The 25,941-nt window shown below is 37.8% G+C and overlaps 1 pseudogene; it reads right to left on the bottom strand.

The window, feature by feature from the left end:
- Window positions 1-2,602: 2,602 nt before the first annotated feature.
- Window positions 2,603-25,297, bottom strand: LOC107879193 (annotated as a pseudogene).
- Between the last annotated feature and the right edge of the window lie 644 nt (window positions 25,298-25,941).

The raw sequence follows: 25,941 nt of genomic DNA on the forward strand, positions 1-25,941 counted from the left end.
ACCATAGGTTCAGAGACATGAGCTCCAGAGTAACAGTAGATTTCAGTCTCAACTGTCAGAGTTAGAGTGAGTCCTCATCTTTTGAGAACATGATCATCATTTTATTATCTCAGTAATTAGTTTATTAGTTGGAGTTTGTTGGAGACATGTCCCATCAGCTCCTTACTCAGACAGTTCCGTCAGTTAGAGGCTTTCCAGACTATTATGTTCAGACAGTTATTTTAGTTGTTTTGGGTATTTCATACCCCATTTAGATGTTATGTTTTACTTCAGCTATCTGAACCCTATGGCCTTTCAGTTCATGTTTTTGCATTATTCAGAATATTATACAGTATACAGGTACAGATATCAATTATGGGGTAGCTTGTGGTCCTTCGGGGTCATAAGCATCGTGCAGAATTCCGGGTATCATATTTGGGGCGTTACATGACCACTTTGAGTTTGCTTTTGCCTACAATACTTCTCAATGTGCCCATACTTCTTGCAGTATTTGCATTGAATAGAAGATCTCTTGGACTTCTGCTAACAATTCTTCTCCAAGTGGTTTATCTTCTTTCAAATACTACAAGGTGAAAATTTTCTTATTCTCGACGAATCACCTTGGTATCCACCAGATTTTACCTCTCTAGAGTGGTCTAAAGAGACTTTTTTGCCTTTCTTTTGTTGCTTGAATTTATGCCTTACTAGAAAGACATCTTCGACTGTCCCTTTGCTTCTCATGGTTATCCATTGCTCTTGGATTTGTAATTTGGAGACCAGCTTAGCTATTGAAAGAATAGTCAGGTCATAAGACTCTTCAATAGCTGTGATTTTTTATTCAAACTTGTCCGGAAGGCTGACCATGATCTTCTCTACAACCTTCTGATCTGAAAAGTTTTCACCAAGTATCCTTATTTGGTTCACAACACCCATCAGCTTGGAAGAGTATTCTTTCACACTATCCAAATCATTCATCTTCAAGAGATCAAACTCCCTCTTCAAAGCTAAGAACTTAACAGACTTAACTCTGTTGTTGCCTTCAAACTCCCCCTTTAGCTTATCCCAGGTTTGTTTGGCTGTCTCACAAGCCATAATCCTTGTAAACATCACTTCCGTAAGGCTTGAATGTATGCAAGTGAGAGCTCTTAGAGATCTAGTCACCAACTCATCATACTTTTTGGTATCATTGAGAGTTGGGTTGTTTCTCAATGGCTGGACAACAGGTTCTCCTCTCTCAACAGCATCCCACAAGTTGAGAGCCTTCAAATACGCCTTCATTTTAATGGTCTAAATATGGTAATTCTCCCCCGAGAAAATTGGAGGACCTGTTGTTGGTTGATTTTCTGGTACCATGTTTTTTCAGCAAATAAATCTAAGAAAAAGGAGCTAAAAATAAGATAAGCCAATTAACAAAAAAAAATAGATTTAAATCCCATAAGAAATGGGCTCTGATACCTTTCAAAAACAAAGAAAACAGGGAGAGTAAAGCTACAAGGAGAAAAATATAGGGAAATTGCAGCTGTAAATTGCTACAAAAGAAACTGCAGGGAAGGGAAAAGCTGAAACTTTTTTGCTTTGTTTTCTTTTTTTCTAGATGATTACAAATGTCTAATATTATTTCTTATTTATACTTATGTAAGGATGATTCTAGTTACTACAAATCTAGAGTGTTCTTATACAAATATCTCCTTCAAATATCTAGCACCCTCTAGATCTTCCCTAAATATAAATATCAGATAGACTACACTATTCTCTAACTAGAATTACCTAAATATTTCTTCAACATAATTATCCTAGAAATTTCACTAGTCTATTCCAGAGACTTAACTAGAAGTCTATGATTCCAAAAAATCTACTTTAATATTTTTACATATACAATCTCCTAACCCAGTGAAAGTCGAACATCCATGTCGTACTATACCAGCTAAATTTTCCTCATAAACTTGGTGCATATATATGTTGCAAAGTTGAGACAGAATTATAAAATAAAATTAATGAGATAATGGATGGATGAAGCAATTAGAAGCTTAAATTCAATAGCTCGATAGTGGAATTCAGGAAGATTTTTTTTTGTGTGTTTTGGTGTTGAAGATTGTGTTTAATGGAGAAATATGCAATTATAGATTTTATAGATGGATGGAATTGAAAAGGCAACAGACGAGTTACGTAGAGATGTCTTATCCCATATATTTATTTTTAAAAAAATTTAATAAGCATAGAACTAAAACAAAACAATAGTAATTAAATATGATATTGTCCCATCTGGCATAGACCCCACAACTTTAAAATCCTGTTACTACGGTGTAAAGCGGCTTACTTGTATATTCAACATTTCTCTTATATTTTGCCGACATAAACTCTTATCATAAGCTAGGTGTCACGCTTTCCTTGTATCAAGAAAATTCAATAGTTTATAACTTTATATATAATTAATAAATTCTTTTCACTCTATTTGCACTGAACAATCATTGAAAAGTATGGACCCCTTTTTTTCAAACCTAGCTGTGATAAAGTTAGTAGATTTCATTTCAATTAAACAGAGATATTTTTGGCATACATCCTTGTAGTAGTTGTACAGTTAATAGGAAGAACACCCTACTCTGCAAATCTTGATGTTCCCAATCTAATTGAGGTGTGTCATCCAGGAATATGCAACTGGACTCCTCACTTCATGTTTAGCATTGTTCCAAGAAATCCAACCAAATGTATTTCCTGGTTTAACATCTTTCTTACACACAAATGTCACTGTGTAATGTAGCTTCTCTCCTACTTTCTTGAATACAAGTTTTTATGGCTTCACTATTACTGTAACAGATGAAGGAGCATCGATGGGTACTTCATATACTGACCCTGCAGCTCCAACATTGGTCACTTCTCGTGTGTAATGAAAAACCCTCTTTGTATTTATCCCAAACAAGACAGAGAATGAAGGGACGTAGTTGATTTGCCCAGCATCCGCAAACTTATTTGCGCCAGTGAAATTGAGTCTTTTTACAATTGATTGTATTTCATCCATAGAGTAGTTCAAAGAGCACAAGAACTTGATATGATCCCGAATCCTAACATTGTATACGAGTCTAGGGGAGAGTGCTTTTTGAGGATTCACATGGCCTGATCCATGAGCTAACGGATTGGAAAATGTACCGTCTAGCAGAGAATTACGAAATGAGGAGTTGGTGTTATCTTGAGTGAACGTAACTTCATGAATGTGATGCACAATTGCTAATCGAGTGGCAATTATGGGTCAGTTTTAGGAATTATCTTTGAAAAACTGATATGCTAGTCAGGGAAAATCCGAGAACGTAGCTAAGGTAAGAAGAGAATTTGAGAGAGAGAACAGAGAAATGTTATTATTCAATTCATATTACAATTAGTACAATGGTTTATATAGCTAAAACTCTTAATTGGATAGTTGTAACCGCCTTAACTAACTTTGGGTAGTTGTAACCGCCTTAACTAACTTTGGGACGTAGCTACAGTAACAGCTACAGTAAAAATAGAATTTTAAACTACAACTATCATTTTAACAATTTCAACTAATCAAATGTTAGCTCAGCTTAATTCTTGCTTTCTTCTCTTCTTTATACTCTTTATTGCATACTTGTAACAATACCCCTTCCTTCAGCAGATCCTTGACCTCAAGGATTAAAAGAGGGAAATCTCAATTAAAACTTAGAATAGAATTCCCTAGTTGCCTGATCTTCATCCAAGTTGCTCCACTTAATAAGCAATTGTTCCACCGCTTTGTTACCCTTTTTAACCAATCTTTTGTCTAGAACTCTCTCAGGGGTAGGACAGTAAGGACTTGACAATTGAATAACTGGAGAATGTGAAATGCTGCAAGGGACTTCATGACATTTTTTTAGCTGAGAAACATGGAATGTAGGATGAATGAGTACATCACTAGGCAGTAATAGCATCCAGTTTGTTAAAGGGCCTGATAGCTACTGAAATCTGTTTGTAAGGCTAAATTTTCAAGTACACCCAATCTCCTACCTTAAAACTCCTATCAGACCTATGCTTGTCTGTCAGATCCTTTATCCTCTGTTGAGCTCTAAGGATATGAAACTTTAAGAGTCGAATAACTGTTTCCCTTGTAATCAGTAACCTATCAACCATATCAGAACTGGATTCTCCAGCTAAGTAAGGGAGGTGAATGAGAGGTTTTTGGCCATAGAGTACTTCATATGGAGTGCATTTAAGAGTGGTATGATAGGTGGTATTGTACCACCATTCAGTAAGAGGCAAATAATACACCCACTCTTTAGACTTATCTGAGCAGAAACACCTCAAATAGGTCTCTAATGTCCTATTCAAAACCTCAATTTGTCCATCAGTCTGTAGATGGTATGCAGTAGAATATTGTACTTTGACTCTAAACAATTAAAAAAATGGGGTCTCTGTCACTTGTCAGGGTAGAAGGTAGTCCGTGTAACTTGAAAATACGATCCATGAAACATTAAGCAACATTTTGAGCAGTATATAGATATTGAAGACTGATGAAATGAGCAGACTTGCTTAGTCTATCAACCACCACTAAGATCACCTCTTTACCTTGTACCTTAGGTAAGCCATCAATAAAATCCATGCATACATCAGTTCAGACTCCATCAGGTACAGGTAAAGGTTGTAACAACCCTGGATAAGCAGAAGCATCATACTTATTCCTCTGGTAAGTGTCACACTTATTGATGAAATCTCTAACATCAGAATTTAGAGATTTCCAATAGAACAATGCCTGCAACCTCTTAGTTGTTGCATCCATCCCTGAATGCCAACCTTGAGGTGTAGCATGCCACAATGTAATGATATTCTTTCTTAATTGTAAATCCTTGCCTATAACTAATCTTCCTTTCCACCTTAACTGATCATTAAGCCATGTAAAAGATTTGAAGAAATGAATCTGCTACCTATGGATCACTTCTTGCAATGTGGTACAAGCTTGCCAAGAATCTTGAATTCTTGCATATAAGGCTTCATCATGTGTCATAATGAAATAGCTAAGAGCTCAGTCTTAGGTTTTCTTGATAATGTATCAGCAGCCTTGTTCTCAGCCCCTTTTTTGTACTCAATAGTGAAATCAAAAGACATCAATTTAGTGATGTCGGCTACCTAGAAATCAGTATGAATATTTTGTTCCACAAGATATTTCAAGGCCTTTTGATCAGTTTTGACAACAAAGGTCCTTCCAAGTAAATAATGTGACCTCTTTGTAATAGCAAAAATAAGTGCAAGCAATTCCCTATTGTAAACACACATGACCTGGTGTTTAGGGGCTAAGGACTTACTGATAAAAGAAAGAGGATGTCCTTCCTAAATTAATACAACCTCAATGCCTTTCCTACTAGCATCATTTTCTACTAAAAATGTCTTAGTATAATCAGGCATGGCTAAGACTGGAGTTGTTATTAAGGCTTTCTTTAGTTGATCAAATGCTTCAGTAGCTTGAACTGACCAGCTGAACCTATCCTTCTTTAAAAGATCATGTAAGGGTCTACAAATGGCACCAAATCCCTTAGTAAATCTTTTGTAATAGCTAGCTAATCCCAAGAACCCTCTCAACTGTTTGAGGTTAGTAGAAGTAGGCTAATATTGAATTGCAGTGATCTTTTTAGGATCAGTAGCAACACCTTATCCACTTATGAAATGACCAAGATATTCCACCTCCTTAACTCCAAAAGAAAACTTGGACATCTTAGCAAATAGTTGGAACTGGTGCATCAACTCAAACACTACCCTCACATGATCAACATGCTCATTCCAGCTTCTACTATAAATCAATATATCATAAAAAAATACCAGGACCGACTTCCTCAAGAGTGGTTCAAATACTAAATTCATAAGGCTTTGGAATGATGATAGGGCAATAGTTAAGCCAAAAGGCATAACTAAAAACTCGTAATGGACTTCATGAGTTTTAAATGTTATTTTATGTGTATCTCCTTCAAACATCCTCAACTGGTGGTATCCAGCTCTGAGGTCTATTTTTAAAAACACCTGTGCACCTCCCAATTCATCCAAGAGGTTGTCTATAATTGGAATTAGAAACTTGTCCTTTATAGTGATTTGGTTTAATTCTCTATAATCTACACATAACCTCCATTTACCATCTTTTTTTCCCACCAAGACCACCGGTGAAGCATATGGACTAGTACTATGTTGTATCATACCTTGATCCAACATTTTTTGAACCAATTTCTCAATAATATCCTTCTTAATCCCAGGGTACCTATAAGGTCTTTTACTGACTGGATTTTCTGAATCAAACAGAGAAATTCTGTGATCAAAAGGTCCTCTATGAGGTGGCAAGGTTGTTGGCATTTCAAAGATGCTAGCAAACTCATCAAGTAAACTAGTTAAAATCAAGGGAGTTTCATTACCTTGATCCATTTGAATGTTGTAGCAAAGGTCTTTTGCATAATCAGTAGGCATTAAGGATAACATGTAAAGCTGATTCTCAACTGCACACTTCTTGATTAAAGTCTTACTCTTAGTAGTCTTCAACTTATTGGTTGCTCCTCTCAGGACATGTTTCTTGCCTTGGTACCTGAACTCAATAGTTCTGCTGCTGAAATCAAATATTATTCTTCCCAAGGTGCTTAACCACTCGACACCCAAAACAATATCCACATTACCTAAAGGAAGTAGCAAGAAATCTGAAGGAAAAGTAGTGCCTTGTAATAACCATTGCAGATTTTTGTAAATTGATACTGTGGTTACTTTTCTCCCATCAGCTACACCTATAGGTTACTTCTCTATGTTATTATCTTGACATCCCAGCCTTTTTGCAACCTCCTAATCTATAAAGTTATGTGTACTCCCAGTGTCTATAAGAACCTACAAGGGCATCTTCTCATGATAACCTGTCACCCTAATTGTTTGATATCTAGAGATACCAGTATAGGCTTGTAAGGAAATGGTCATCAACTCTTCAGGTTCTAGTACAATTTCTTATCCTGCTTCATCAGATTCAACTTCTTGTAGCTGATCATCTTCCACTGCATCAATCAAATAAATTTGTTTCTTGGTTTCACACTTATGTCCCATAACATATTTTTCATCACAAAAGAAGTACAACCCTTTTGCCCTCTTCGCATCCATTTCTGCAAAAGTTAGTCTTCTTCCAGTATTATTTCCATTAAACCTTGGATATCTAATTGGTTGAACATCACTACTCTTTTTAACTGCATAATTTGGCATAGGTGGTTTAGAAAATGGGGGAGTAGGTAATAGGGGTCCTTGCACTCTTCCTCTACTCTGTAATACCCTGCATGTTTCTAAGCTAGGAAGTGAATAAGTATTCCTACGTATGAAATCTCCTATCCTATGATTCATACTTGAGTACATGGCTTACAATTAATGTCCTAGTGATAGAATAGCTTATGATGCATTAGGCATGTTCATATGAGTCACTTAAGGTAATACAAGCTAAGAGTTTTTGAATCCATTAAGTTTTAGTGTTTGATTGTGCAAGGGTCATCTTTGAATGAGTATAAATCAATGTTAATGTGGTATTTTAGCTGAATTATACCCACCAAATTGTAAAGAATCGAATTAGCTTTCCAACGATACCAATTTTGCCTTAATTCAATACCTGAGCGAAAAGTTATGCCCATTTTTGTGAGAAACAGTAAGGATAGGCGATTTGTTAGGCACTGCCCAACCAAACATAGGCGATTGGTTAGGCTCTGCCCAACCTAGCTTAGGCAATCACTTGGGCGCCACCTAAGTCAGTTCGAGGTGCTAAAAACACTCCGTTTTGAGTTATTTTAAGGGTAATTAAGTCTTTTAACACTCCTTACACGTCCCTAAACTTAACCCTACAAAATATATAGCTTCTAAACATATTACAACCTTATTATCATCTCAAAGCTCATCATCCAAGGGCACTAAAAGAGAAAAACAACTAGGGTTGCGTAACTATGCTTGAAGATCCGATTTCAAGGAAATTCCTCCGTCAATCATCAAGAATCTTCCTTCTAAGGTATGCGTGAGTTGATTCATGGACTCATTTCATCCATGGAGCTCAAGAACCATCTTCTAAATTTTGTATTATGATGTTTATGTTGTTAGTGGTTGATGTTCATGTTGTTGGAGTTTGATGATGCCTAAGATGGGATCTTTATATGTTTATTGTGAGGATATGGTGGTATTTAACGTATAAATATGTGAAATTAGTGGTTGAATATTTATAATCTTGATGAATCCACCTATGCCTAATATGTGCATGTAAGGTGTTTGTGAAAATACCTAAGGGAATAGAAATCATGTTTTTATGACATAATGTCCTAAATGACTATTCCATATTCTAAGTTTATGTTCAATGTGATCCCCATGCTATAGTCTTGAATTGAAGAAGCTGTACGAGATGCTCATGATATTGTTGCGATATGGAATGACCATGTTATTGAAGCCATGCAAGTATATACATGTTGTGTGCATTCCCGATCATGTGATAGTTTGTTGAGAATCATTCTTATTATAAAAGCCTTACTTATGATATTGTGAATTGTAGACTCAAATTTTGTGATTAACTTCAGGGTGCCAGTTACTTCTCCAAGATAGACCTCAGATCAGGCTATCATCAGCTCAGAGTTAGAGAATGTGACATTCCAAAGACTGCTTTCCGTACTCGGTATGGTCACTTCGAATTTTTAGTCATGTCATTTGGTTTTACCAATGCCCCTACAGCTTTTATGGATTTGATGAACTGTGTGTTCAAGCAGTACTTGGACATGTTTGTCATAGTCTTTATAGATGGTATTCTGGTCTATTCTCACACAGAGCGTGATCATGCAGACCATCTCAGGATTGTTTTTCAGACTCTCAGGGATCACCAGTTATTCGCTAAGTTCAGCAAGTGTGAATTTTGGCTAAGATCAGTAGCATTCCTTGGCCATATTGTTTCCGGTGATGGCATTAGAGTAGATCCTCAGAAAACCGAGGCAGTAAGAAACTAGCCCAGACCTATATCTCCATCAAATATTAGGAGTTTCTTGGGTTTTTGTAACGCCCCGAAAAAATGGGTCCTGGAGCGTCACACAGTGCTTGAGGCTACGAGTAGCCCCAAGCTAACCCTTTGAGCCATTTTCATTCAGTTCAACACAAATCAACGGGGTTTTCATAAATAACCCTTAAATATCAATAGAGTAATCATCATCCAAGAATAAAAGAATTTTAGAAACATAACAAAATATGACTTATTAGTCAACTCCCAACATCTATACTAGTGTGACAAGCCTCTAAGAAAATCAATAAAACCAGTGAGCCATTGAGACATGCCCCAACTAACTCATACTCAATTATCAAATGTAAACAATTCTGTGAAACCAACATCAGACATCATGTCCTCGAAACATGAGGACTCACCACAATAGAGGATGTAGAACAGCGTGCTCAAAGAATCACTGTTGAACCTAGAACTGAGCACCTGAACCTACATTCTAAGAAAATACAACCCACATCCAAAGATGTGGGTCAGTACCATGGAAAGGAATCGAGTATATGGGGGTGTATGTAGTTTTATAAACATCATCATCATAAATATTTATAACAAATATGCAGGATGTATGAAAGACTCACATAGCCTGAAGAAAATCATCATAATCATGAGAGAATGAAATAAGTACAATAACACATGTGAGTCATCATATAATTTGTCAATCACTTTCAGTTCATCAAGAATATCAATTCTCATAATGTAAATATCATTTAAATCTTTCGAAAAAATAACTTTCACAATTCCACTTTCAAATCACTTCACCATTCACCATAGACACAAGGAAATACACACACTGGGAGATCCTATAACCGAAATAACCATGTGAGCTACATGCAGTCCAACGTACAATTCACGTTGGGGAGAGCCGTCCTATCCTTGCCATCGGAGTAAGACTATCGATATCAAATCCACACAAACTAGTGATCACTATATAAATCAGCCTCAGGCTTACTCCTACGGGGGCACGTAGTTCTAGGGAAGTAAGGTCGCTTTATACCTCCCACTCGGTGCTAAAGATTTCTCCCGGACTTAGCTCAGATCATTTTAAAGATAATCCACAACAAAATAATTTCAGTAATATATAAATATACATCGGGAGCCATCATGCTTCCCATCTATCAAAATCAACCACGTTGTGGATTTCTTTCATACTCGAGTTCAAAACAACTCCATTAAGACCAAAAGGTCAAATCATTCAAAATACCTCAAATATTCAACATTAACATGCTTATAACACACACTTTCTAAAAAAACACAATTTTCAATGGGGATTTATGACCCAAATATCAAAATCATGATGAATATCATTCAAGATTCATGCTTTATATCTCCACACATGTAAATTCATCTTTCAAAATCATAAACATCAAGATTTCATAATAATCATCATAAGATATGGGTTCATGCTTCAAATTCGTAAAAAATCAAATAAAAATTATGCCTTTGTAAAGAAAATTACTTTTGGGCACAAGAACGAAAGAGAGTTTTTGTTGAAAACCCCCACATACCTTGAATGATGAACTTTAAATTGATACTCATTTTTGAGATGTTAATCGTGATTTTGAATGATAGTTCTTGGAGTTCTTAAACTAGGAACTTAGAATCTTGAATAAATTTACAGAATTAATGGTGAACTTTGGAGGTTCTTGAACTAGGAACTTGGAATCTTGAATAAATTTGCAGAATTAATGGTGAACTTTGGAGGTTCTTGAAGTTGGATGTAGGAGCTTAGGGTTTTCTTTTTGAGGGAATTTGATGAAATATAACATATAATGCTTCTAATAGGCTTTAATATAGGGTTTGGATGGATTTTAGGTGAGGGAAAATGACTAAAACGCCCCTAAAAATAAAATAATTCTCGAATCTGTCCTTTGGTGGACTGTTTTGATAGTCTGAAGTAGATCAACCATAACATTTTACTCCGATATCGAAATTGGATGAAACTAATTTCATTAGAAAGAGGACTCTTATATATTTTCATTGATATATAGTGTCTCACCCAGATCATTGTGTATGAGAAGTTATGATCGTTAGAAGTTGACCCAAAAATTTACTTTTGGTAGGCTGAAGTAGATCGACCATAACTTTTTGCTCCGATAGACAAATTGGATGAAACCAATTTCATTGGAAATAGGACTCACAGAGCTTTCTATTAATATATAGTAGATCACCCAGATCATTATGTACAAGGAGTTATGATTGTTTAAAGTTGGAGCAAAAATATGCTAGGCCTCAGTACTTTTTCCTGCACGTTTTACTGTTCATTATTATTCACGGTTCAATCAGAATATTCATAACTCGTCGCTCGGGTGTTCATTTTGGATGATCCACATATCGTTGGAAAGCTTATTCAATACTCTATGCAATTGTGGGTCATAATCTAAGACTTTCTGCACGGAAAAATTTATAATTCATTCTAGAAGATAGAACCCAACACGTTTACGTACAAAATTTCAACAAAAAATTTTCCGGGGTATTACAGTTTGGCTGGCTATTACAAATGGTTTATTGAGGGATTTTATTCTATTGCATCTCCCATGTCCAGATTGACTCTGAAGAAGAATAAGTTTTAGTGGTGAGATTCATGCAAGAAGAGCTTTCAAGAGTTGAAGACTCAACTCACCTCAGCCCAGTTCTAGCTATTCCAGATGGTTCAGATGGTTTTGTAGTCTATTATGATGCATCCAGAGTGGGTTTAGGCTGTGTCCTCATACAGCATAGTAAGGTCATAGCCTACGCCTCCAGACAGTTAAAGCCACATGAGAAGAATTATCCTACTCATAATCTTGAGTTAGCAGCGGTAGTTTTTGCCTTAAAGATTTGGAGGCATTATCTCTATGGAGTTCATGTAGATGTCTTCACAGACCATAAAAGCCTCCAGTATGTCTTTTCCCAGAAAGATCTCAATCTTCCCAGAGAAAGTGGTTAGAGCTCTTCAAGGATTACGACATGAGTGTTCTTTATCATCCGGGCAAGGCCAATGTTGTGGCCAACGCTCGCAGTCGACTCTCTATGGGTAGTATTTCTCACATTGAGGATAGTAAGAAAAAGATGGCTCAGGAGATCCATTAGCTTACCAGACTAGGCATTCCTTAGCCGATTCTTCAGAGGGTGGTGTATGCGTTCATAGTAATTCAGAGTCATCTCTAGTTTCTGAGGTGAAATAGAAACAAGACAGGGATCCTAGCCTTGTCAAGCTCAAAGAGTCAGTTCAGAATTAGAAAGTCAAGGTTTTCTCCCAAAGGGGAGATGGTGTTCTTTGTTGTCAGGGTCGTCTATGTGTTCCAGGTGTAGATGAATTGAGGCAGCGAATTCTTGCAGAAGTGCATGGTGCGCGATACTCCATTTATCCAGGGGCCACTAAAATGTACCACGATATGCGGGAGATCTATTGGTGGAGTGGGATGAAGAGAGATATTGCAGAGTTTGTGGCTAAGTGCTCTATATATCAGCTGGTTAAGATAGAGCATCAAAAACCTAGTGGTTCCATGCAAGAGTTCACCATTCCTACTTGGAAGTGGGAAGAAGTTAACATGGACTTCGTGATGGGTTTGCCTAGAACTCGTTATCAGCATGATTCAGTCTGGGTCATTATAGATAGAATAACCAAGTCAGCTTATTTTCTTCATGTTCATACTTTTTATTCCGCCGAGGATTATGCCAAACTCTATATCAGGGAGTTAGTCAGGTTAGACGGTTTTCCACTATCTATCATCTCAGACAGAGGTACTAAGTTCACTTCTCACTTTTGGAAAGAGTTTTAAAAGGGTCTTAGTACCCAAGTCCATCTCAGCATATCATTTCATCCTCAGACAGATGGTCAAGCAGAGAGGACCATTCAGATACTTGAAGATATGTTAAGGGCGTGTGTAAATGACTTCAAGGGAAGTTGGGATGACTACATGCCTTTGATTGAGTTTGCATACAACAATAGCTATCATTCTAGTATTCAGATGGCTCCATTTGAAGCTCTCTATGGTAGGAGATATAGATCTCTGATTGGTTGGTTCAAAGTTAGTGAGGACTCAATCATAGGTCCTGACTTAGTATTCGACGCCTTAGGGAAAGTTTAGTTGATCAGAGAGAGACTCTGGGCTGCTTAGAGCCAAAAAAAGTCCTATGAAGATGTTCATAAAAAGGATCTCGAGTTTGAGGTCAACGACTATGTCTATCTTAAGATCTCACCCATGAAGGGAGTTAAGAGGTTCGGCAAGAAAGGGAAACTCAGTCCCCGATATGTCGGTCCCTTCAGAATTCTTTGTCGCTTCGGCAAGGTAGCTTATGAGCCTGAGTTGCCTTCAGATCTAGCCTCAGTCCATCCAGTTTTCTATGTCTCTCTGCTAAAGAAGTGCATAGGTAAACCAATAGTTGTTGTCCCTATTCAGAGCATCAACATTTAGAGCAGCCTCTTTTATGAATAGATTCCAGTCAAAATCTTAGATTATCAAATTCGTATATTGAGGAACAAAGAAGTCCCTATAGTCAAGGTTCTTTGGTGAAATCAGTCTCATGAGGGAGCTACTTGGGAAGTAGAAGCAGATATGCATACCAAGTATCCTTACCTCTTCCCCGCAAATTCAGATCAAGCTCAAGGTAACAGTTCTCCTTAAGCCTATTCAGTTTCACATTCATGTTTCCAGTATAAACTTAGTACCTATTAACCATTTCATACTCAGTCATGCATTCATGTGTCATTTGTTCGTGCATCAGATACGCACGAGTTCAGTATGTTTAGCATGTCAGTCATGAGATCAAGTTTCAGTTCATCATGTTCAGTTCAGGTTCTGTCTTGTATCCCTTCTCAGTAAATTCTCATTCGAGGAAGAATGTTCCCAAGGGGGAGATATTGTAATACCCCGCATGTTTCTAAGCTAGGAAGTGAATAAGTATTCCTACATATGAAATCTCCTATCCTATGATTCATACTTGAGTACATGACTTACAATGGATATCCTAGTGATAGGATAGCTTATGATGCATTAAGCATGTTCATATGAGTCACTTAAGGTAATATAAGCTAAGAGTTTTTGAATCCATCAAGTTTTAGTGTTCGATTGTGCAAGGGTCATATTTTAACGAGTATAAATTGATGTTAATATGGTATTTTGGCTGATTTAGACCCACCAAATTGAATAGAATTGAATTAGCTTTCCAACGATACCAATTTCACCTTAATCCAATACCCGAGCAAAAAGTTATGCCCATTTTTGTGAGATACAGTAAGGATAGGAGATTGGTTAGGTGCCGCCCAACCAAACATAGGCGATTGGTTAGGCGCCGCCCAACTTAGCTTAGGTAATCACTTGGGCGCCACCTAAATCAGTTCCAGGTGCTAAAAATACTCCGTTTTGAGTTATTTAAAGGGTAATTAAGTCTTTTAATACTCCTTACACATCCCTAAACTTAACCCTACGAAATATATAGCTTCTAAACATATTACAACCCTGTTATCATCTCAAAGCTCATCATCCAAGAGCACTAAAAGAGAAACACAACTAGGGTTGCGTAACCTAGCTTGAAGATCCAATTTCAAGGAAATTCCTCCGTCAATCATCAAGAATCTTCCTTCTAAGGTATGCGTGAGTTGATTTATAGACTCATTTCATCCATGAAGCTCAAGAACCATCTTCTAAATTTTGTATTATGATGTTTATGTTGTTGGTGGTTGATGTTCATGTGGTTGGAGTTTGATGATGCCTAAGATGGGATCTTTGTATGTTTTTGTGAGGATATGGTGGTATTTAACGTACAAATATGTGAAACTGGTGGTTGAATATTTGTAATCTTGATGAATCCACCTATGCCTAATATGTGCATGTAAGGTGTTTGTGAAAATACCTAAGGGAATAGAAATCATGCTTTTATGACATAATAAGTCCTAAATGACTATTCCATGTTCTAAGTTTATGTTCAACGTGATCCCCATGCTATAGTCTTGAATTGAAGAAGCTGTACGAGATGCTCATGATATTGTTACGATATGTAATGAACATGTTATTGAAGCCATGCAAGTATATACATGTTGTGTGCATTCCCAATCATGTGATAGTTTGTTGAGAATCATTCTTATTATGAAAGCCTTACTTATGATATTGTGAATTGTGGACTCAAATCTTGTGATCAAGTCATGTCATGTGTATCAGTTTCCTCCTATCGAGTCCTGGGGGTACTTGTACCCAAAAGCTATAGATGTGTGCCTAGAGCCATGTCATGTTTCACGATATCCAAACTCAAGCTATGATTCCATAGACTTCAGTCAGTCATGTGACTCAGGAAAACCTCATGATCTTAGTCAGTTGTCAGATATCAGTAACATTCCGCCAGTTAACGGAATTCATTAATATTAAGTCATGCACAGTCAGTTATTCATGTCCAGTCCCTCCAGATGGGAGTAGAGGTTAGCACCGAGTGAACCCAAGAATTTTAACTCACCTACCAGTTCGGGGTGTGATTCTTAGTAGTCATCCTTGTGTTCCAGAATTACGTAGCTAGCGTAGGTTAAGATATCTTAACCCATCAGATTAGGGTTGATGAGGTGGCTTAACCCTTCAGTTTAGGGTTCCCACCGTTCTTATTAAGTTCTCGCCAGATAAAGGTCACTCATAGGTTGTCCTTACCTGTGGCACGGTATTGACACCCCTCCAGTTGGGGTAGAGATTGGACCCCAGCTTAGCCATAACGGCATACATGGGGCATGTCGGTCAAACACTACTTTCCACAGTTTCAGTATTAGTCTCGATAAAATAACTCAGGGCGTTCTTCAGATTTTAGTATATATAGGACTGTCAGATACAGTCGTCCATGTTATCAGTTTCAGTGTCAGTCATGAAAGTTATCAGTAAACTATGTATTAGCTTACAAGTCATGCTATCATGTATTCACGGTCCCAGTTTCTATATATGTGTGTTTGCACCTCCCACGTTCATATTAATCAATCAGTGTTGTTCATGCATGAAACCCTTTATGTTCAGCCTACCTTCCTCTTATACTCAGTACTCCAGTTGTACTGACGCATTTGCGCTATGGTGCTTTCTTTTCATGTTACACCATAGGTTCCGAGACACGAGCTCCAGCCCAGCAGTAGCGGTACTATTCCAGTCGCAGAGACACAGTGAGTCCTTATTGATTCTAGGACAATATGATTTGATACATTTATTTATTTCTTCAGTTTAATTTTACGGAGTTAGTTGGACACATGTTCCTTCAACTCCTTATTCAGATAGTTTAGAGGCTTTTAGATTGAGTTGTTTTGGGTATTTTCAACCACATGATTTTATTCAGTTGAACCTTATGGCCTTACAGTTCTATGTATTTTGCATTATTATATCATGATTTACAGTATACAGGTACAGATATCAGTCATGGGTTAGCTTGTGGTCCCTTGGGGTCATAAGCACCGTGTAGCATTCCGGTTCAGCGAATCGGGGTGTTACAAACTTGGTATCAGAGCCTAAGGTTCAATATAGTCTTAGGAAGTCTGAAAGACGCATCTAGTAGAGTCTTGTACATGGGTGTGTTGCATGCCACATTTATGTGCGGAAGGCTATAAGATATTTTAGGAACAGTCCCCTTTCTTCATTATTCATGTCATGCTAGTGAGCATAATCATAAGTTAAACTCTCAGTCTAATGCATTCTTCTCTTATTCCAGACCATGGCCCCAAAGAGAAGAAACCAGCCAGCTTCTTAACCCGAAGATCCTTTGGGCAAACATGTTTCCCATGTGGAGTTTAGAGCCGCATTTACCACACTTGCTCAGTCTATGGCTGCACAGAATGAACGGCCACTAGTCATTCCGGCTAATCCAGTGGCCAATCATAAAGCAGCTAGGGTTCGGGACTTCACCCGAATGAACCCTCCATCTTTTCGTGGGTCTAAGTCTGATGAGGACCCTCAGGAGTTCATTGACCAAGACCAGAAGGTCATTGACATCATGGGTGTTACTTCTCTTGAGAGTGATAAGTTATCCGCCTAACAGTTACAGGATAGTTCAGTTTCAGTTCCTGAATGAGCCCATCCTAGAGTGGAAGGGTAGCATTTCAGCGTTCAGGGGTCAACTTGTTTCCTATCTTCGGGCAAGAAAAATGATTTCTAAGGGCTGTGTGTATCATCTCGTGCAAGTTAAAGATTCCAGTTCTGAATATCCCAGCCTCAAAATAGTCCCTGTTGTTAATGAATACTCAGATGTCTTTCCTGAAGATCTTCCAGGTATTCCTCCCGAAAGGGAAATAGACTTTGCCATAGACCTTCTTCTGGATACTCAACCTATTTCTATTCCGCCATACAGAATGGCACCAGCATAACTCAAGGAACTGAAAGATTAGTTGAATGATCTCTTAGATAAGGGATTCATCAGACCCAGCATTTCCCCATGGGGTGAGCCAGTGTTATTCGTTCGCAAGAAAAGCAGTTCTCTCAAGATGTGTATTGATTACCGTCAACTCAACAAGGTCATGATCAAGAACAGATATCCTCTTCTTAGGATTGATGATCTATTTGACCAACTTCAGGGTGCCAGTTACTTCTCCAAGATAGACCTCAGATCAGGCTATCATCAGCTCAGAGTTAGAGAATGTGACATTCCAAAGAAAGATTTTCGTACTCGGTATGGTCACTTCAAATTTTTAGTCATATCATTTGGTCTTACCAATGCCCCTGCAGATTTTATGGATTTGATGAACCGTGTGTTGAAGCAGTACTTGGACATGTTTGTCATAGTATTTATAGATGATATTCTGGTCTATTCTCGCACAGAGCGTGATCATGCAAACCATCTCAGGATTGTTCTTCAGAATCTCAGGGATCACCAGTTATTCACTAAGTTCAGCAAGTGCAAATTTTGGCTAAGATCAATATCATTCCTTGGCCATATTGTTTCCGTTGATAGCATTAGAGTAGATCCTTAGAAAATTGAGGTAGTAAGAAACTGGCCCAGACCTGTATCTCCATCAGATATTAGGAGTTTCTTGGGTTTGGCTGGATATTACAGAGGTTTTTTGAGGGATTTTCTTCTATTGCATCTCCCATGTCCAGATTGAATCAGAAGAAGATTAAGTTTTAGTGGTCAGATTCATGTGGGAAGAGCTTTCAAGAGTTGAAGACTCAACTCACCTCAGCTCTAGTTCTAGCTATTCCAGATAGTTCAGACGGTTTTATAATCTATTGTGATGCATCCAGAGTGGGTTTAGGTTGTGTCCTCATGCAGCATGGTAAGTTCATAGCCTACTCCTCTAAACAGTTAAAGCTACATGAGAAGAATTATCGTACTCATGATCTTGAGTTAGCAGCGGTAGTTTTTGCCTTGAAGATTTGGAGGCATTATCTCTATGGAGTTCATGTAGATGTCTTCACAGACCATAAAAGCCTCCAGTATGTCTTTTCCCAGAAAGATCTCAATCTTCGCCAGAGAAGGTGGTTAGAGCTCTTCAAGGATTACGATATGAGTGTTCTTTATCATCCAGGCAAGGCCAATGTTGTGGCCGACGCTCTCAGTCGACTCTCCATGGATAGTATTTCTCACATTGAGGATATTAAGAAAATGATGGCTCAGGAGATCCATCAGCTTGCCAGACTAGGCGTTCGCTTAGTCGATTCTTCAGAGGGTGGTGTATTTATTCATAGTAGTTCAGAGTTATCTCTAGTTTCAGAGGTGAAAAAGAAACAAGACAGGGATCCTAGCCTTGTTTAGCTCAAAGAGTCAGTTCAGAATCAGAAAGTCGAGGTTTTCTCCCAAGGGGAGATGGCGTTCTTCGTTGTTAGGGTCGTCTATGTATTCCAGGTGTAGATGAATTGAGGCAGCAAATTCTTGCAGAAGCGCATGGTGCACAATACTCTATTCATCCAGGGGCCACTAAGATGTACCGTGACATATGGGAGATCTATTGGTGGAGTGGGATGAAGAGAGATGTTGCAGAGTTTGTGGCTAAGTGCTCTACATGTCAGCAGGTTAAGATAGAGCATCAGAAACCTAGTGGTTCCATCCAAGAGTTCACCATTCCTACTTGGAAGTGGGAAGAAGTTAACATGGACTTCGTGACGGGTTTGCCTAGAACTCGTCATCAGCATGATTCAGTCTGGGTCATTATAGATAGAATGACCAAGTTAGCTTATTTCCTTCCTGTTCATACTTCTTATTTCGCCGAGGATTATGCCAAACTCTATATCAGGAACTTAGTCAAGTTAGACGGTTTTCCACTATCTATCATCTCAGACAGAGGTACCCAGTTCATTTCTCACTTTTGGAAAGCATTCTAAAAGGGTATCGGTACCCAAGTCCATCTCAGCATATCATTTCATCCTCAGACAAATGGTCAAGCAGAGAGGACCATTCAAATACTTAAAGATATGCTAAGGGCGCGTGCAATTGACTTCAAGGAAAGTTGGGATGACCACTTGCCTTTGATTGAGTTTGCATACAACAATAGCTATCATTCTAGTATTCAGATGGCTTCATTTGAAGCTCTCTATCGTAGGAGATATAGATCTCCGATTGGTTGGTTCAAAGTTAGTGAGGCCTCAATCATAGGTCCTGACTTAGTATTCAATGCCTTAGAGAAAGTTCAGTTGATCAGCGAGAGACTCCAGGCTGCTCAGAGCCGATAGAAGTCCTATGCAGAGGTTCGTAAAAAGGATCTCGAGTTCTTGGTCAATGACTATGTCTATCTTAAGATATCTCCTATGAAGGGAGTGAAGAGGTTTGGCAAGAAAGGGAAACTCAGTCCCCGATATGTCGGTCCTTTCAGAACTCTTTGTTGCTTCGGCAAGGTAGCTTATGAGCTTGAGTTGCCTTCAGATCTAGCCTCAGTCCATCCAGTCTTCCATGTCTCTTTGCTAAAGAAGTGCATAGGTGACCCAATAGTTGTTGTCCCTATTCAGAGCATCAATATTCAGAACAGCCTCTCTTATGAAGAGATTCCAGTTGAAATCTTAGATTATCAGACTCGTAGATTGAGGAAAAAAGAAGTCTCTCTAGTCAGGGTTCTTTGGAGAAATCAGTCTCATGAAGGAGATACTTAGGAAGCAGAAGCAGATATGCGTACCAAGTATCCTTACCTCTTCCCCTCCAATTTAGATCAAGCTCAAGGTAACAGTTCTCCTTAAGCCTATTCAGTTTCACGTTTATGTTTCCAGTATAAACTTGGTACCTATTAACCGTTTCATACTCAGTCATGCATTCATGTGTCAGTTGTCCGTGCATCAGATATGAACGAGTTCAGTATGTTTAGCATGTCAGTCATGAGATCAAGTTTCAGTTCTTCATGTTCAGTTCAGGTTCTATTATCTTGTATCCCTTCTCAGTAAATTCTCATCCGAGGACGAATGTTCTCAAGGGGGAGATATTGTAATACCCCTCATGTTTCTAAGCTAGGAAGTGAATAAGTATTCCTACGTATGAAATCTCCTATCCTATGATTCATAATTGAGTACATGACTTACAATGAATGTCCTAGTGATAGGATAGCTTATGATGCATTAATCATGTTCATATGAGTCACTTATGGTAATACAAGCTAAGAGTTTTTGAATTCATCAAGTTTTAGTGTTCGATTGTGCAAGGGTCATCTTTGAACAAGTATAACTAAATGCTAATGTGGTATTTTGGCTGATTTAGACCCACCAAATTGTAGAGAATCGAATTAGAAACGATACCAATTTCACCTTAATCCAATACTCAAGTGAAAAATTATGCCTATTTTTGTGAGAGACAGTAAGGATAGGCGATTGGTTAGGTGCCGCCCAACCAAACATAGGCGATTGGTTAGGCGCCGCCCAACTTAGCTTAGGCAATCACTTGGGCGCTGCCTAAGTCAGTTCCAGGAGCCAAAAACACTCCGTTCTGAGTTATTTTAAGGGTAATTAAGTCTTTTAACACTCCTTACTCGTCCCTAAACTTAACCCTACGAAATATATAGCTTCTAAACATATTACAACCCTATTATCATCTCAAAGCTCATCATCCAAGAGAACTAAAAGAGAAAAACAACTAGGGTTGCGTAACTAAGCTTGAAGATCCAATTTCAAGGAAATTCCTCCATCAATCATCAAGAATCTTCCTTCTAAGGTATGAGTAAGTTGATTCATGGACTCCTTTCATCCATGAAGCTCAAGAACCATCTTCTAAATTTTGTATTATGATGTTTATGTTGTTGGTGGTTGATGTTCATGTGGTTGGAGTTTGATGATGCCTAAGATGGGATCTTTGTATGTTTACTGTGAGGATATGGTGGTATTTAATGTATAAATATGTGAAATTGATGGTTGAATATTTGTAATCTTGATGAATCCACCTATGCCCAAGATGTGCATGTAAGGTGTTTGTGAAAATACCTAAGGGAATAGAAATCATGCTTTTATGACATAATAAATCCTAAATGACTATTCCATGTTCTAAGTTTATGTTCAACGTGATCCCCATGCTATAGTCTTGAATTGAAGAAGCTGTACGAGATGCTCATGATATTATTGCGATATGGAATGACCATGTTATTGAAGCCATGCAAGTATATACATGTTGTGTGCATTCCCGATCATGTGATAGTTTGTTGAGAATCATTCTTATTATGAAAGCCTTACTTATGATATTGTGAATTGTGGACTCAAATCTTATGATCAAGTCATGTCATGTGTGTCAGTTTCCTCCTATCGAATCCTGGGGGTACTTGTACCCAAAAACTATATCTGTATGCCTAGAGCCATGTCATGTTTCACGATATCCAAACTCAAGCTATGATTCCATAGACTTCAGTCAGTCATGTGACTCAGGAAAACCTCATGATCTTAGTCAGTTGTCAGATATCAGTAACATTCCGCCAGTCAATGAAATTCATTAAGATTAAATCATGCACAATCATTTATTCATGTCCAGTCTCTCCAGATGGGAGTAGAGGTTAGCACCGAGTGAACCCAAGGATGAGAACTCACCCGCCAGTTCAGGGTGTGATTCTTAGTAGTCATCCTTGTGTTCTAGAATTACGTAGCCAACGTAGGTTAAGACATCTTAACCCGTCAGATTAGGGTTGATGAGGTGGCTTAACCCGTCAGTTTAGGGTTCCCACCGTTTTTATTGAGTACCCGCCAGATAAGGGTCACTTACAGGATATCCTTACCCATGGCATAGTATTGATACCCCTCCAGTTGGGGCAAAGATTGGACCCCAGCTTAGCCATAACAGCATACATGGGGCATGTCGGTTAAATACTACTTCCCACAGTTTTAGTATCAGTCTCGATAAAAGAACTTAGGGCGTTCTTTAGATTTTAGTATATACAGGACTGTCAGATACAGTCGTCTATGTTATCAGTTTCAGTATCAGTCATAATAGTTATCAGTAAACCATGTATTAGCTTACAGGTCATGCTATCACGTATTCACGGTCCCGGTTTCTATATATGTGTGTTTGCACTCCCACGTTCATAGTAGTCAGTCAGTGTTGTTCATGCATGAAACCCTTTATGTTCATCCTACCTTCCTCGTATACTTAGTACTCCAGTTGTACTGGCGCATTTGCGCTATGGTGCTTTCTTTCATATTACACCATAGGTTTCGAGACACGAGCTTTAACCTAGCAGTAGCGGTACCATTCTAGTCGCAGAGACACAGTGAGTCCTCATTGATTTGTGGACAATATGATTTGATACATTTATTTATTTCTTCACTTCAATTTTATGGAGTTAGTTGGAGACATGTTCCTTCAAATCCTTATTCAGATAGTTTAGAGGCTTTCAGATTTACGTTCAGACTTAGCTTTCAGATTGAGTTGTTTTGGGTATTTTCACCCACATGATTTTATTCAGTTGAACCTTATGGCCTTACAGTTCTATGTATTCCGTATTATTATATCATGATTTGAAGTATACAGGTACAAATAATCAGTCATGGGTTAGCTTGTGGTCCTTCGGGGTCATGAGCACCATGTAGCATTCCGGTTCAGCCAATCGGAGTGTTACATACTCCTCAAACCCCAAGACTTTGCTTGAGCTTTAAAAACATCATCCTGCAATCTTGTCAATTTATAGGCCTGCATTAATGTCTTAGGTGATTGTATCCTTACAGCCTTATTCAACTCTGGAGTCAACCCTCCCAAGTAACAACTAATTTGGTTTTCTATTGATAGTTTCACAGATGTCAACAACCTATCAAATTCAGCCTGATATTCCTACACACTACCTATTTGAGTTAATTTCTTGAGCGCTTCCATAGCATCCTCAAACCCTTCCCCAAATCTTTCATTCAAGGACAACATATACTCAGTCCAACTCAACTCTGTAGTTGAGTTCCTTGATCTCATATACGATCTGTGCCAAGCTATAGCTTCTCCTTCCATATGGATAGAAGCTATCTTAACCCTTTGCTCAAATGGAAATTTCATCCATAGAGAAGAACTGGTCAACCTTATATAGCCAAGTTCTTAATTCTAAGCCAGAGAATTTAGGAAAATCCAACCTAGAAAATCGAGTGAAGAAGTTACCATGATTATGATTGTCTCTTGACCTGTAATCATTATGCAAATCCATGGAGTAATCTCTTCCAGTAGAAAATTCTTCTCTTCCCCCTTCTTTTTCTCGGTTATTAACTGCTAGTCTCGCCAAGTTTTCCTTCAATTCCCCAATCTCCTTATCAACTTATGAATTCTTATTCATGATGCTGGTCATTCCCTCTATTAGTTGCTGAAGCTATTCTTGCATCTGTGAGATCTTATCCTCCATACCTTCATTCAACTTAATCCGATTAACCATCTATGGCCAAGGATCAGGATAGTTTTGATACCAATTGATGTACAATTGCTAATCGGCAATTGTGGGTCAGTTTTAGGAATTATCTTCAAAAAACTGATACGCTAGTCAGGGAAAATCCGAGAATGTAGCTAAGATGAGAAGAGAATTTGAGAGAGAGAACAAAGAAATTTTATTATTCAATTCATATTACAATCAGTACAATGGTTTATATAGCCAAAACTCTTAATTGGATAGTTGTAACCGCCTTAACTAACTTTGGGTAATTGTAACCGCCTTGACTCACTTTGGGACGTAGCTACAGTACCAACAACAGTAAAAACAGAATTTTAAACTACAACTATCATTTTAATAGTTTCAACTAATCAAATGTCAGCTCAGCTTAATTCTTGCTTTCTTCTCTTCTGTATACTCTCTATTGCATACTTGTAACAGATTGTTGATTTGATCGTGCTTGGACTCCAATCTGGATGTATGACTTTTACCAATGCAGAAACTCCTGTAACATGAGGGCAAGACATGGAAGTTCCAGACATAATGTTGAATGAGGTCTTTTGTGTATCGATATTAAGCGAAGTTGGTCCTACAGTTTCAGGCCAAGCTGCCAAGATTTTCACTCCAGGGCCAATAACATCAGGCTTTAATATCTGGGGAGCGATTGGATTTGGAACTCTTGAGCTAAATGTAACCACAATAGGGGATGGTTTCACCTTCACCACTCTTCCACCAAAGCTGACAATAACCGTCGGATTGTTTTTTGTTTTCACATATTCTCTTTATAACATCACCCGCCTTCCTCTCAACAGCCACCGTAGGTAATAAGTGGCTATCCACAACTAACTCCTCTCCTGTCTCCAGTGTATTGGCTAATATCATCCCTACCCCATTGGCTTCTTTCACTGCTAGTCCCTTCTCAACTCTATCATTAGCTCCCCTGTCACATAGCACTACTTTTCCACCAACCACGTTTGGATCAAGAGAACTACAAAAGCACAAATTGCTAGGTAAGTTTCCTCCTTGTTGGTAAACTAAGCTCAACAACTTATTTTTCATTTCTAGTTTCCCACTATACAATGACACGCCTTGAAGTTTTTGGCCATTACCAAGAGTAACAGTAGCTGGGAAATCTCTATCAAGAGTTGCAGCACCAACAGTAATGACCCATGGAGCCGTGTTCACAACTGTTGATTCCCAAGGACCAGCATTGCCAGCTGAACATGACACGAGAATTCCTTTCTTAATAGCAGTGAAAGCACCAAGAGCAATGGCGTCACTGTAATAATTTGTTGAATTATTAGACAATGACACAGATAACACATCAACACCATCCATAATAGCACGATCGAATGCAGCAAGAATATTTGACCCTGCACAAGTTTCGTTCCAATACACTTTATAGCTCGCTATACGGGCGTGTGGTGCCATCCCTCGAGCAGTCCCTTTGGCATAACCGAAAAGACTAGCATTTGCCACAATTGATCCTGCATGCAATACAAGTTCAGCTGAATCCAATATTTTTTACCCAAATTTATATATACATGTGAAAAATTACTCCATCCGTCCAATTTATGTAACTCGTCTGACATTTCGATAGTCAGCTAAATTTTTTTTTTGACCGAAATTCTTTTATTTCTTAGCTAAATTTTTCTTTGACCGAAATTCTTTTATTTCTTTGAAAATAGTTTTCAAACAAATTCTTTTATGTCTTTGAAAATAGTTTTCAAATATATAATTTTTATTTCAAAAAACGTAAATTTTATATATCCGAAGTAACAACACTTTATGACCAAACGAAGAAGCAAATGAGCTCGAGTGGTGTTTGGTCATTAATAAAAATTAGAGTTGTTTTTGAATTTTCATGAGTAATTTGGACTGAAAAAGTTGGTATCAAAGTTTATGTTGTTTAAAGTCATGGAAGTAGTATATATTTGGATTTATGTGATTAATTTATTAATTATGATAAAATTAGATTTAGATATCCACCAAAATATTATAAATATTGCTTAGATGAATAACAAACAAAAATTACAAAAATATAAAGAATTGAAACAAATAATTTCTGAAAAACGTAAAGAATTAAAAATACGGATAGAAAGACTACAATATAACATAGTTACCGGAGTTAGTAAAAACTCAATAAATGTACAAAAGAAAGAAATATCAAATTTAGAATCAACAATAGATAGTCTAGAATATATATATCAACATAACCTATGTACATTTAAATAAA

The sequence above is a fragment of the Capsicum annuum genome, chromosome 8, assembly GCF_002878395.1.
Source record: "Capsicum annuum cultivar UCD-10X-F1 chromosome 8, UCD10Xv1.1, whole genome shotgun sequence".
Taxonomy (NCBI): domain Eukaryota; kingdom Viridiplantae; phylum Streptophyta; class Magnoliopsida; order Solanales; family Solanaceae; genus Capsicum; species Capsicum annuum.